The 15,196-nt window shown below is 41.9% G+C and overlaps 1 protein-coding gene across 1 annotated transcript in view; it reads right to left on the bottom strand.

The window, feature by feature from the left end:
- Positions 1-619: 619 nt before the first annotated feature.
- The window catches only part of LOC140460493 (uncharacterized), a 43,556-nt gene continuing 28,979 nt past the window's right edge, over positions 620-15,196 (bottom strand). Inside the window, exons 3-4 of the transcript XR_011954119.1 lie at positions 3,564-3,622; positions 620-860 (exon numbers count right to left, since the gene is read on the bottom strand). The gene's annotated coding sequence lies outside the window, so the exon portion shown is untranslated. The remainder of the gene's footprint in view (positions 861-3,563; positions 3,623-15,196) is intronic.

The raw sequence follows: 15,196 nt of genomic DNA on the forward strand, positions 1-15,196 counted from the left end.
GTTACTGTATTGGAACAGTTAATTAGTAATAGCTACTGTACGGGGTTGGTTAGATTTTCCAATTGTTATTCTAAATTACAAGTTATTTTGTTTGGCTTTCAACTTTAATGTTTGAATAAGTTCTGCTTTGCTTAAAGCCAAGTGCTTTGAACAGTTGCATCACAGCTACAACACCCACTTCTCATCTGCCTGTAAAATAAGAAAAGGTTAGAGTCTAGCTTGCTTTCTTAAGCTCTGGCTCCGGGAGGCTCTGGCCTGGTCCGGAACACATTTCACTGGAAAATTGCATTAGAGTCAAAGTTGTTGTAATCCCTCTTAGGAAGACACTGCTGAGGCATCAATTGGTACTCCTCAACTGCACTGATTGGTCCCATTCAAAAGTAACACCACCATGATGGACACATTGCAATGCCCCCCTCCCCCCCTCCGAAGGTATGCTTATTTAAATCACGTTCAACAATCAAAGCTTGCAAAAAAAAATGAATGAAAAAAAAGAGTGTTGCCTAGACTTGAGAGTTCCGAATGATGCTGGTTCCAGGATGCATTGCAACAATACAATTACATACTAATGGTGATAATGAGCTGTATGCCTAGATATGGAATCACCAAACTGGTGGGCTCAAGGAACACAAAGCATTTTATTGACTTCTGCACCCTGAGACAGGTAGAATACCAAATACGACCACACCGCAATGTATATTGCTCTCTTGACGTTTTTCAGTGCCATACAGAAAATTACCAAAAGACAGCGAAGAGGAGAATTGTCTGCCACCAGAGATTAATGAGCCTGTGAATGTTGTAACCACATCAAGCAGTCGAGGCCAAGGCATTCTGTAATTTCTGGAAGACGTTGAATAGAACTAAATATATCAATAAAACACAGGAAGGAAAAATGGAACATGGTTAATGAACATTGGATGATTAGCCACGATCAAATGAATAGTGAAGCAGTCTTGAGGTCTGAATGCTCTATTAATCCTCCTATTCTCTGTGCGTCTGTGTATCATTACCTAATCTTGCAATGAACTAGAAAAGACGAAGTTTCTTTCTGATTCAACCCCTTCTACTCATGTAAGTGGTAATTATGTTTTCCTCGAATTCTCGATTTTCATTCTCCCTATTTGTGCAGAACCTATCGACCAAAGTGCATCAGATGTTATTCCCTCCCAGTCTAATAAACTAAAAGTACTTGCATAATTTAAGTATTCTCGAGAATGCTGGTTCCATCTACATCTATAATAGAAAAGATACAATGGTGCAAATTCTATTAAGGGGAAACCAAATCATCTGCCGACATTTCCGCCACCTCCAAACAGACCCCACCACCATGAATATATTTCCTTCCCCACCCCTTTTCGCCTTCCGCAAAGACCGTTCCCTCCGTGACTACCTGGTCAGGTCCACACCCCCCTACAACCCATCCTCCCATCCTGGCACTTTCTGCTGCCACTGCAGGAACTGTAAAACCTGTGCCCACACCTCCTCCCTCACCTCTATCCAAGGCCCTAAAGGAGCCTTCCACATCCATCAAAGTTTTACTTGCACATCCACTAATATCATTTATTGTATCCGTTGCTCCCGATGCGGTCTCCTCTACATTGGGGAGACAGGGCGCCTCCTAGCAGAGCGCTTTAGGGAACATCTCCGGGATACCCGCACCAATCAACCACACCGCCCCGTGGCCCAACATTTCAACTCCCCCTCCCACTCTGCCGAGGACATGGAGGTCTTTGGCCTCCTTCACCGCCGCTCCCTCACCACCAGACGCCTGGAGAAAGAACGCCTCGTTTTCCGCCTCGGAACACTTCAACCCCAGGGCATCAATGTGGACTTCAACAGTTTCCTCATTTCCCCTTCCCCCACCTCACCCTAGTTCCAAACTTCCAGCTTAGACTGCCTCCATGACTTGTCCTACCTGCCTATCTCCTTTTCCACCTATCCACTCCAGCCTCTCCTCCCTGACCTATCACCTTCATCCCCTCCCCCACTCACCCATTGTACTCTATGCTACTTTCTCCCCACCCTCCTCTAGCTTATCTCTCCATGCTTCAGGCTCACTGCCTTTATTCCTGATGAAGGGCTTTTGCCCGAAACATCAATTTCTAAGCTCCTTGAATGCTGCCTGAACTGCTGTGCTCTTCCAGCACCACTAATCCAGAATCTGGTTTCCAGCATCTGCAGTCATTGTTTTTACCTACGTTAAAATTTTGTTAGCCATGAGTGCCTACTTCAGAATGGTTGAAGAGTCACTACCATTTCCATTGCGTTTCAAGCAGCGCCATTAGTTTTCACTTGAACTCATCAACCATCCAATCAACATCCCCAAACAATGAATCGTACACTCTCCTTTATAAGGCATCCAATTTGACAACCCTCAAAAAACCTTGATCCTTTCCCTCATCTTGCTGCACTCTGGGTGAAAGGATCTTTGAAGAGTATTTTGCAGTGCACCTTGTAGATAGTTCACACTGCTATTACTGAGCATCAAGTATGCTTATGAATCAAGTGGGTTGCTTTGTCCTGGATAGTGTCAAGCTTCTTGGGTGTTGTTGGATCTGATCCATCCAGGGAAATGGGAACGATACTATCACAGTTCTGATTTGTGTGACTGGAATAGTAGACAGGCTCTCGGGAATCAGGTGTGTTAATTGGTGCTGTTTTGCAAGCCTCTAAACTCAAAAGGGAAAAAAAAAAGTCCAGTTGTCCAAAATATTCAATGAGATAACACACTAATTTCAGGTATCAATGTATGAAATGCCATTTCTTGCAATCTTTATGATGTGCAAAAAGTGATTTCACCTCATCATTGTTAATATTGGAGCTTGAACTGCTAGGTTAATGAACAGGAACACTGCACGTTGCAGGACCTTCTGTTTTAGGATTGTGTCCTTATCTATGTGATCAGGAGGTAGAATGCAATCCGGATAGGTGTTTGCAATGTTACCATCAAAAACACTACTGATTGAGCTGCTCGAATCCTATGGATATAATTGTTAGACTGGGTCTGCGGCAGATGGTGAGGGAACCAACAATAGGGATAAACAAACATTGCCTCATTCTCACCAAAATGCTGGATGCAGTTGCTCTTGTATGACTATATCAGTATGACTGTCCACCACACAGTCCTTGTGGTGAATTCTCACCTTCACAACGAAAATATCCATCATCTTGTTGTGTGTCAATACCACTGTGCTACGTGAGACAGATTTTGGATGGATGTAGCATTCATGAGGTGCTTTGGGCCAAATACAGCAGCAGATTTGTACTCCAATATAATGTGCAACCTCATGACCCAAGAAAGCCCAGATTCTACCATTACCAACAATGGAAGGGATCAAGTGAATTTCAATAAAGTGTGCAGAAGCACATGCCAACAGCATTACCAGTCATACCTAACAACATTGAGTAAAGCTGGTAAAGCTACAAACAGGGCTATTTGCATGGCAAATAATTAATGCGCCAGTGATACAAAGCTAAGCAATCTTACAATTAACAGATCACGTTAAGCTCTGCAGTCCTGACGCATTCAGTTATGAATGGTAGTGGATTATAGAACAACTCACTGGAAGAATTGTTTCTTTGAATATCCCTATATTCTATGATGGAAGAGTCCAGAACATCACTGCAAAAGAAAAGGCAGAAGCATTCAAAACAAACTTCAGACAGACATATCGAGTGATGAGTCATTTCAGCCTCCTTCAAGATCCCCAACTTCAGACATGCCACTTGACAGCACTTGGAGTTACTGGATGCTGCAAACATAATTTACCTTGACAACATTTGGCAATATTGAAGATCAAAACTCCAGAATTTGCTATGCCTCTAGGCAAGCTGTTTCAGTGCATTTACAACACAGCATCTACACAACAATTTGCAAAATTGTCACAGGGCATCTCATGTACATATAATGCAAAAGAAATCCAACCGAGCTAATTCCAGCTTTGTCATCGAGTCAGAGTCCTGCAGCTCAGTGACAGGCCCGTTAGCCCAAAATATCGATCAAAGATCAACCCATTTCCTTGCCCTTGGCCCAAATCCTTCCAAACCTTCCCTATCCATGTATTTGTCCAAATTCCTTTTAAATGCTGTCAAACACTTCAGCTCATTCCAGATGTGTACCACCCTCTGTGTAAAAAAGTTACCTTTCAGGTTCCCTTTTATTATTTTCCCTCTAACCTTAAACTGATGGCCTCCAGTCCTTCATTCTCCAACCCTGGGAAAAAGATTGAGTGCATTGACCCAATCTATGCCTCTCAGGATCTCATGCACCTCTGTAAGTTGCTTCCCCACCACCCCTCCCACCCCAGTCTCCTATGCCCGAAAGAAAAATGTCCTAGCTTGTCCAAACGCTCTGCATACCTCAGAATCGTCAGTCCTGGTAACATCCTTGTAAATTTCTTCTGCACTTTTTCCAGTTTAATAACTTCTTTCCTAAAGCAAGTTGATCAGAACTGAAAATAATAAATCAGTACTCCAAGTGCAAACTCGCCAATGTCCTGTACAACTGCAACATAACCTCCCAACTCAGTGCACTGACTGATGAAGGCCAGTGTGCCAAATGCCTTCACCAGTGCCCTGTGACTCCACTTTCCGAGAATTGTGAACCTGAACTCCAAGATCCTTCTGTTCCACGACACTCCTTAAGGCCCTACCATTCGTCATTAAACTCTTTACATTATTATCGTCTACTTCTAATCAACAATCCACTTGTGCATCCAAATTGCCAACTCATCCTGGATTCCATGCAATCTCTCCTTCCAGAGCAGCCTACCATGTGGAACCTTATCAAAGGCCTTACTGAAATCCATTTGGACACTATCTATCACACTGCCCTCGTCAACCTTCTTTGTCACTTCATCAAAGAACTCGAACAAATTTGTGAGACATGATCTCCCACTTACAAAGCCACGTTGACTACTCCTAATCAAACCCAGTCTTTCCTAATGCATGCATATCATATCCCTCAGAATATTGTCAGGAACGTAGCCAGGTATTAAGCTTACTGGTCATTGTTCACTGGATTTTCTTTCCAGCCTTTCTTGGATAATGGCACAATATTTGCTCTACTCCACTCTTCCAGGACTTCACCTGTGCTTAACCATGATGCAAAATTATTACCCAGAGAGCCTGCAATTTCTTCTTTAGCTTCTTACAATGTTTCTGGATATGTCTGGTCAGGACCTGGAGATCTATTACCTTCATATATTCCAGTACGTCTACTGTGACATGGGGCTATCCCTAAGATATGACCACTAACTTCCCGAAGTTCCCAAACCTTCATGACTTTCTCCATGGTAAACACAGAGGAGAAATAATCATCGAGAACCTCGCCCATCTCCTGTGCTTCGAGACATATATGTATGTCCACTTTGGCACTTGAGGAGGCCCTATTCTCTCAATAGTAATTCTTTTTTCTTTAATACATGAAAATTACGTCTTTGGATTCATCCTAACATTCTCAGACAAGGTGTTCTTGTGCCCCCTTTTTACCCCCCTTATTTCCTTTAGTAAACACCTGTATTCCCTGTATAGCTGCAGGGATTCCCTTGATCCTAGCTGCCTGTACCTGAGCCCTGACGCCTTTTTTCTGCTTGAAGGCTCAACATCTCTTGTCATCCAAGGTTCCTTATTCCTGGCAACCTTGCCCTTCACCCTCAAAGGCACATATAGTCCTTGAACTGTCGTGATCACACTTCTAAAGGCCTCCCACATGCCAGAGAACCCTTTTCCTGCAAATAAACTACCCCAGTCAACCCCAAGCTCCTGACTAATTCAAATCAAAATTCGCCTTGCTTCAATTTCAAACTTGAACCTGTGGACCAGTTTTGTCCCTCTCCACAACTATTTTAAAATTAATAGAACTATGGTCACTGGTCAGAAAGTGCTCCCCCACTGTCACCTGTCCTGCTCTATTTCCAAAGAGTAGGTGAGTTTTGCCCCTTCCAGATTAGAACCCTCTGCATATTGCTTGAGGAAACCTCCCTGAATGCACTTTACAATTCCCACCTCATCTAAGCCTGTAACATTCTATGTGTTTTTTTGTCTTTTGTTCTGGGTGTTGTGTTCTGTTGGTTTAAACAGTGTTTTGTATGGCAATGGCTCTTTCGGTCACTAAGAGTTTTCTGGTGATTGAAGAAGTGGATTTGGGGGTTTCATAAAAGGTGAGCCAGACAAAGGTGCTGGAATAGGCAGACCAACTAGAAGATGGGGTTACCTTCGGCTATGAGAAAAGGAGGTAATTACAGCAATAGCTCATCATTTAAATTCGCTGGAAACAGCATCAGAGTCTTTGGAAATGCCTAGAGTTCAACTGTAGATGAAACAGCTTGAACATGAAAAGGAACTGAAACAACTTGAATTAGAGTTAAAAGCAGAGGAAAGGGAGAAAGAGACAGAGTTTGATCTGCAGAGGTTGGCAATGCGACATGAACGTTGGCTTAAAAGGATGGAGATGAAGGCAGGCTGAGTGAGGAGGATAGTGATGATCAACAAACCTATTGTAGCCAAAGATCTGTCTAGGATGTATTTAAATATATCCAGGCATTGCGTAAATTTGATGAGAAGGATGCAGAAGCTTTTTACGTTTCATTTGAGAAAGTGACTAAAACAATGAAGTGGCTAGTGACCATGTGGGTTCTGCTGAGCGAAACACAGTTGGTAGGTCGAGCTCGTGAGGTATTTGCACCATTATCAGAGGAGGTATCTGAAGTGTCTGAGGAGGCAAATAAAACCATCTTAAATGCATATGAGTTTGTGGCAGAAGCTAACAGACAAGGTTGCAGGAGTCTAAGGAGGGGCCCTGGCCAAACGTACGCTGAGTTTAAAATGACCAAACAAGGTGGATAGGTGCATTGAAAATAGATGAAACATATGACGCTCTGAGAGAGAAAATAATTCTCAAGGAGTTCAAAAATTCACTTCGTGAGCTGGTAAGAACTCAAATGGAAGAGCAGAGCATCAAAACGGCAAGATTAGCAGCTGAAATGGCTGAAGGTTCTGAGCTGATTCATAAATCAAAGTCTGGCTTCCAACATCAATTTTAATCCATGAGGAATAGAACTTGGGGAAAAGAGAAATCCTCAGGTGGTAAGGGAGGTAGACCTCTTGGAAATTAATAAAGGTAGCTTATAATATGATTAAAAAAAACCTATGAAGGGGAATGAGAAGTTAAGTAGATCAGGTGTATTCATTACAATTAATAGGCCACATGAAGTCACAGTGTTGATAGGTTAGGAAAAGCACTGGGAAGGCGGATGTAGGAAAACAGGATAAGCCAGTGAATTTTGTTAAAGTGTAAAGGAAAGCACAGTGGAGACTAAAAAGCTGCACCAGAATGCACAACCTGATCAGAGATTGATTGAGAAGAAAGTGCCAGATCATCTTAAACCATTTACTTGTGAAGGCAACAATTACTTGCATAGACAAAGAGCAACAGTTAAATAAGTTACATTACTAACGAGATAAGGGACCATGTCAATCGTTGATGTTGGAAGTAAAGGAGATATACAAGTTAGAAGGACAAATGCCAGGAAAAAAAAGTGCTAGTACATGGAATTCATTGTGAGATGAGAAGTGTTCCATTGTGTAGAGTAAGTTTGGAGTGTCCAGTGAAAAGTGGAGAAGTGGTGGTCGGAGTATTGGAGGATCTCATGGTTCCAGGGATACAATTGTCCTTGGAAACGTTATGGCGTGGATCACAAGTAGGAGTGCTGGCTACTGCATTTGAAAAAGCAGTGAAAATTCAGGCTACTGAAAAAAAATCACAGGAATTATTTTCTGGGAATTTTCCTCTCGGTGTGATAACAAGGTCACAAAACCACCAGATGAAACAGCAGGAGGAATCAAAGAATAAGGAAGTTGAAGTAAAATTACCAGAGATCATATTTGATCGAAAGGTTGAGACAAAACCAGAACAGGTGGAGGACCAAGTGGATATTTTTAGCTCAGAAAAATTAACTGCAGACACCAGAAGGATGAAAAACTGAGAAAGTTTTATCAAAAAGGATATATAGAAGAATATTCTGAGTGTATTCCAGAATGGTATTGTTTTAGAAAATGATGCCTTGATGAGGAAATGGAGACTTTCACATATTCAGTCAGGTGAGAAATGGCTAAACGCTTATCAAGTTGTATTGCCATTATGATACAGCAAAGGGGTTTTGTGGCTAACACATTGATTGTCAGTCGGAGGTTAAGCCAAAATGTTAAAAACATTTTTACTGATCTGGACTGCATAAGGAAGTAGTTGAATTTTGCCAGACATGCAGGCAATTGGAAAATCACAGGCAGTAATAAAACCAGAACATTTAAAAAACCATTCTGGCATTTGAGGAACCTTTTGCAAGGACCTTAACTAATTGCGTAGGACACCTACCTAAAAGAAAAAGTGGGAAGTAGTCTTTGTTAATAATAATCGATGGTTCACTAGATTCCAGAGGCCATTCCATTATGCAATAGCACAGCTAAAAGTATTGTAGAAGATTTACTCAAAATTTTCACTCCATACAGACTACCCACCGAGATACAATCAGACCAAGGGTCAAATTTTACAGCAAAATTGTTCAGGGAAATTATATATAGCTTTGGAATAAAACAAATCAAATCCACTGCATAACATCCGGAATTGCAAGGAGTGTTAGAAAGATGGCATCAGACTTTAAAGACCACGTTATGGGCTTATAGTCAAGACTATCCAGATGATAGGGATAAAGGAATGCAATTTGTAGTTTTTGCCAGTATGGAAGCAGCAAGTGAATTGAATGATTTCTGTCCATTCGAATTTGCTATTGGGCAGTGGTCAAAGGATGACCGAAATTAATTAAGGAGAAATTAGTGCATTAGAATTAAGAGACCACAATCTTGGATGATGTGTCAAACTTTAGTGAGCTGTTAAATAGAGCAGTGGAGTTGGCTACATGGTTTTTAAAAATATCAAAGCATATGATGAAACAGGAAGCAGACAAGTAATCAAAAACTCAATTTTTGCTCACGGAGATGCAGTGTTAGCATTACTTCCAGTGATAGGAGAAACTTTAAAAGGAAGGTTTAGTGGACCTGATCAAATCGAAAACAGACTGAATGAGGTGAAATACTTAATAAGGACTCCTGATAGAAATAAGTCTCACAGAGTGTGTCATGTAAATATGCTCAAACAGTATTTTGATAGGGAAGGAAATCAGAAGGAGAACGGGTTATTCATTACAACACAGAGCGAAGAACCAAGCTCTGAGGATTCTGAATAGGCATCCCTCAAATTAATTTAGACAATGAGGAAACTCTCAAAACTTAATTGATAAATTATTGAGTCATATTCCAGAGGGTAAGTAAAATGACCAGAAAGACTTATGACTATTGCATGGTAAGAAGCTGGGAAGTACTAATCAAACCATGCATTATTTAGATATAGGAAATGCTGTTCCAATTATGTAACATCCTTATGGACTTAACCTCTTTAGATGTCACATGTTCAAAAGAGATTGAACGCATGATCCAAGACAACAGAACCAAAGTAAGTTGCAGCGACTGGAGTTCACCAAAGTAATGGCGCCAAAATCATATGCTAGGCAACAGTCATGTGCAGACAATCACAAAGTCAATGCAGTTACAAAGTTTCACTTGTATCAGATTCCACATTTAGAAGACTGTGTTGTGAATGTGGGACAATCACCTTCTACTTACTCAGAGGATACTGGCAGATACCTTTAACCAAAAAACACAAACATAATTTTGGCTTTTGCAACACCAAATGAATTATACCAATTAAAAATTATGCCATATGCTATGAAAAATGCACCAGCCACATTTCAAAGGCTAACCAATAAAATCATTTCTGTATTACTCAATTGTGTGCGATTCATCAAGGCCTTGGTGATTTTTAGTTGTATATGGGCAGAACATTTGCAGCACTTACTGGAATTATTCTATCAATTTTGGGAGGCAGACTTGATGATAAACCTGGTTAAGTGTGAATTTGCCAAAGTCATATTCCTGGGCAATGTTATTGGACGTGGCCAGATGGTAGAAACACAGGTTAGAGGGGAGTTTCCCATACCCTCGATGAAGCGAGCAGCATTATGATTCTTGGGATTGAGTGGGTTTTATCAGAAATTCCTGCCAAATTTTAGCAGTGTATTTGCTCGACTCACTGACTCATGGAAGAAGTGCAGAAAATTTTACTGGATGAAGAAATATCAGAAGGTACTTGACAGCCTGAAAGTTATGTTAACACCGGTCCAGCATTAGCCACAGCTAATTATGCAAAGCCATTCAGGATGGCTATCTATGTGAGTGATGTGGGTGTCAGTGCTGAACTCTTGCAAGAAGATAGAAAGAGAAATGGAACATTGGCCGTAATGGTCAGGGATATGTCGGTTAGATGCATTAGTCAGGGGTAAATGTAGTGTAATGGGGAATGGGTTTGGTGGGATACTCTTCACAGGGTCAGTGTGGACGTGTTGGGTAAAAAGGCCGGCTTCCACACTGTAGGGATTCTATGAATTCTATGGTTCTGTGAAAGATCTATCAGATAATTCTCCAGGAAATTGGATAATCATCAACAGCAATATTGCATACCTGAGAAGGAGTACTTGAGCTTGGTAGCAGCATTACAACAATTCCACATTTATACAGAACAATACAGGCCCTTCAGCCTTTGATGTTCTGCCAACCTTTTATACTACTCTAAGATCAAAATAACCTACATACTCTTCATTGTACCCTTCATCTGCCTATCTAAGAGTTGTTTAAATATTGTCAATGTATCAGACTCTAATACCACCACTAGCAGTGCATTGCATGTACCCACCACTCTCTGTGTGATGAACTGACCTCTAATATCTAAGCTTTCCTCCAACCACCTTAACATTATGCCTTCTCGTGATAGCCTTTTCTGCCCTGGAAAAAAGTCTCTGACTATCCACTCTATCTATGCCTCTTATCATATACAGCTCGATAAAGTCACTATTCATCCTTCGCAGCTCCAATGAGGAAAGCCCTAGGTCATTTAACCTTTCTTCATATACAACATGCCCCTCAGTCTAGGCAGCATCCTGGGTCAATTTCCACTGCACCCTCTCTAAAGCTTTCACAACCTTCCTAAAATGAGGTGACCAGATCTGAACAAAATATTCAAAATGTGGTGTAACCGGGTTTTTATAAAGCTGCAGCATTGCCTCGCAGCTTTTAAACCCGATCCCTCTGCAAATGAAAGCCACCACACCTTAGCTTTCTTAACAACCCTATCAACTTGGGTGGCAACTTTGAGTGCTCTATGGAAGATTCCTTTGTTCCTCCACACTGCCAAGAATCCTGCCTTAACTCTGTATTCTGCATTCTAATTCCCCCTTCCAAATTGAATCACTTCACACTTTTCCAGTTTGTACTCGACCTTCCCCTTCACAGCCCAGCTCTACATCTGGTCAATGTCGCATTTCAACCTACAACAGCCCTCAACACTATCCACCACTCCTTCGACTTTTGTGTCATTGGCAAACTTATTAACGCACCCTCCCACTTCCTCAAATAAGTCATTTATAAAAATCACAAAGAGCAGAGGTCTCAGAATAGAACCTTGCGGAACACCACTGGTCAATGAGCTCCAGGCTGAACACTTTGCATTAACCAACACCCTCTATTGTCTATGGGCCAGCCAATACTGTATTCAGACAGACAAATTACCATGTATCCCACGCCTCTTTGCGTTCTGAATGAGCCTACCATAGGGAACTTTATCAAATGCATTGCTAAAATCCATGTACACGACATCCACTTCATCAATGTGTTTTGTCCTAGCTTCAAAGAATTCAATAAGGATTGTGAGGCATAATTTGAACTCTCACAAAGCCATGCTGACTATCTTTAACCAAGCTATGTTTTTCCAAATAATCATCCAAATCATCTGGTATTATTCCGGTGGACTGTAAGAATGCAAAGATCATCACCAAAGGCACAGCAATCTCTTCCCTCACTTCCTGTACTAACATTGGGTATACCCCATCTGGTCCAGGGGTGTTAACTATGCTCACGTTTTACAAAATTTTCAGCACATCATCCTTCTTAACATCAACCTGCTTGAGTATATCAGTCTGTTTCATGCTCTCGTCACAAATGACAAGGTCCCTCTCATTAGTGTATCCTGAAACAAAGGAATCAATAAGGACCAGCCTTACCTCCTCGGACTCCAGGCATACGTTCCCTCCACTATCCTTGACCAGTCTTACCCTCACGTTGGCCATTTTCTTGCTCCTCACATAAGTGTAAAATGCCTTAAGGTTTCCTTAATCCTGCCCATCAAGGTGTTTTCCTGCTTCCTTCTAGCTCTCCCAAGTCCAATCTTCAGGTTCTTTCTGGCTACCTTGTAAACCTCTGTAGCCCTGTCTGATCCTTGCTTTCTCAACTTAAAGTTTCCTTCCTCAACTTAAAGTTTCCTTCTTCCTCATGACTAATTTTCCATTTCTTTGTCATCCAAGGTTCTTTCACACTACCATCCCTTCCTTGCCTCAGTGGGACAAACCTATCTAGCAATTGCAGCAAGTGCTGCAATGCATATCCCTGAGAATTTCTGTCCCCAACCTTTGCTTCACAGTTTCTGTCTCATAGCATTGTGATTTCTCTCCCCCAATTAAAGAATTAGCCATACAATCTGATCTTATTTCACTGCATGACTATAGTAGAAGTCCTTATCACTGAAATGCTCTCCCACGAAGAGATCTCACATCTGACCTGGTTCGTTGACATGCGCCAAATCCAATATGGCCTCCACTTGAGTCGACCTACCTACATATTCAGTCAGGGATTCTTCCTGGACCACCTAACAAAGTCTGCTCCATCCAACCTATTTCCACTCAAGAGGTGCCAATCATTATTAGGACGTTGAAGTCACCCACGACAGCAACCCTGTTACTTCTGCACCTTTCCAAAACCTGCCTCCCAATCTGTCCCTCCTTGCCTCTGTTGCTATTTGGAAGATCTTTAGAAAACTCCCAACAAAGTGACTGTTCCTTTTTGTTTCGGACTTCCACCCACAATGACTCAGTAGACAAACCCTCCCTGACAACCTCCCTTTCTGCAGCTGCTCTATTATCCATGGTAAGCAATGGCATTCCCCCGCCTCTTTTATCTCCCTCCTGATTCCTTTTCAAACACCTGAACACTAGAACGTCCAACAACCACTCCTACCTCTGTAATATGCAAGTCTCTGCAACGGCCACAACATCATAGCTCCAAGAACTAATCCATGTTCGAAGTTAACCACCCTTATTCCTGATATTTCCTGCCTTAAAGTAGACATACTTCAACCCATCACACGGACTGCAACTGTTTATTGTTTGTCACAGACTCCCTCACAGATATAGCCAGTAATGTGTTTGAGACAATTATATATACTGAATATAACCCATCAAAATTTTTGGAGAAAATTAAGGACAAAAATTCCAGACTGTTTAGATAGAGCTTATTATTGCAGGCATTCAACTTGAAAATTATGGAAGTGGCAGAACGAGAAAGCACAACTGCTGTCTCATGGTTGAGACATGGATAAAAAACAGACTGAGGTGTTTGGTGGCAGGAGTAAACAATAGACAATAGGTGCAGGAGTAGGCCATTCTGCCCTACGAGCCTGCACCACCATTCAATATGATCATGGCTGATCATTCTTAATCAGTATCCTGTTCCTGCCTTATCTCCATAACCCTTGATTCCAATATCCTTGAGAGCTCTATCCAACTCTTTCTTAAACGAATCCAGAGACTGGGCCTCCACTGCCCTCTGGGGCAGAGCATTCCACACAGCCACCACTCTCTGGGTGAAGACGTTTCTCCTCATCTCTGTCCTAAATGGTCTACCCCGTATTTTTAAGCTGTGTCCTCTGGCTCGGCACTCACCCATCAGCGGAAACATGTTTCCTGCCTCCAGAGTGGCTGAAACAGAATGTAGTAGTAAATGTTTGCATGCTTCGAGTAAATGTAATATACGTGTGTTGTCATGTGATAACAGAGTAACACTAAGAAATTTAAACGGAGCCATCTTTGTATATTGATGGCACATTTTTTAAGGGGGGGGGGGGGGAGGGGAAGGGGAAGTGTGATGATGCTGTCACTTTTACAAGATTATTGTGCCATTTCTTTTTCATTAGTGGTCATGAAGCGGAGTTACCAAAGTGTCTAGTTAAAAATGGAAGGGGATTCTCACAGTTCAGGTATCTTCTCATGTGTTTTAGCTAATGAGATGTGAGAGTCTGAAGAGTTGCAAGCTTCAGTAAAGAATTCCCTTGACTTTCTCCTGAAATTTCTGTCTGGAAGTTGTCCCACCTTATCTTTAAGAGTCTGCTGGAATGTACTATTTTGCCAAAGGGTGTGTTTATGGGTAATTACTGTATTGGAACAGTTAATTAGCAAAAGTTACTGTTCTGGATTGGTTAAGTTTTTCAGTGGTTAAAGTATTCGAAATTTCACTATTTTGTTTATGTTTCAATTTGCTTAAATGAATGGTTTTACGTCAAGCCAAGTGGTTGACCAGATGCATCACACATAGAACACTCATAGAACATAGAACAATACAGCACAGAACAGGCCCTTCGGCCCACGATGTTGTGCCGAACTTCTAACCTAGATTAAGCACCCATCCATGTACCTATCCAAATGCCGCTTAAAGGTCGCCAATGATTCTGACTCTACCACTCCCACGGGCAGCGCATTCCATGCCCCCACCACTCTCTGGGTAAAGAACCCACCCCTGACATCTCCACTATACCTTCCACCCTTCACCTTAAATTTATGTCCCCTTGTAACACTCTGTTGTACCCGGGGAAAAAGTTTCTGACTGTCTACTCTATCTATTCCTCTGATCATCTTATAAACCTCTATCAAGTCACCCCTCATCCTTCGCCGTTCCAACGAGAAAAGGCCGAGAACTCTCAACCTATCCTCGTACGACCTACTCTCCATTCCAGGCAACATCCTGGTAAATCTTCTCTGCACCCTCTCCAAAGCTTCCACATCTTTCCTAAAGTGAGGCGACCAGAACTGCACACAGTACTCCAACTGTGGCCTAACCAAAGTCCTGTACAGCTGCAACATCACTTCACGACTCTTGAATTCAATCCCTCTGCTAATGAACGATAATACTCCATAGGCCTTCTTACAAACTCTATCCACCTGAGTGGCAACCTTCAAAGATCTATGTACATAGACCCCAAGAT

This window comes from Chiloscyllium punctatum, chromosome 36, assembly GCF_047496795.1.
Source record: "Chiloscyllium punctatum isolate Juve2018m chromosome 36, sChiPun1.3, whole genome shotgun sequence".
In the NCBI taxonomy this organism is placed as follows: domain Eukaryota; kingdom Metazoa; phylum Chordata; class Chondrichthyes; order Orectolobiformes; family Hemiscylliidae; genus Chiloscyllium; species Chiloscyllium punctatum.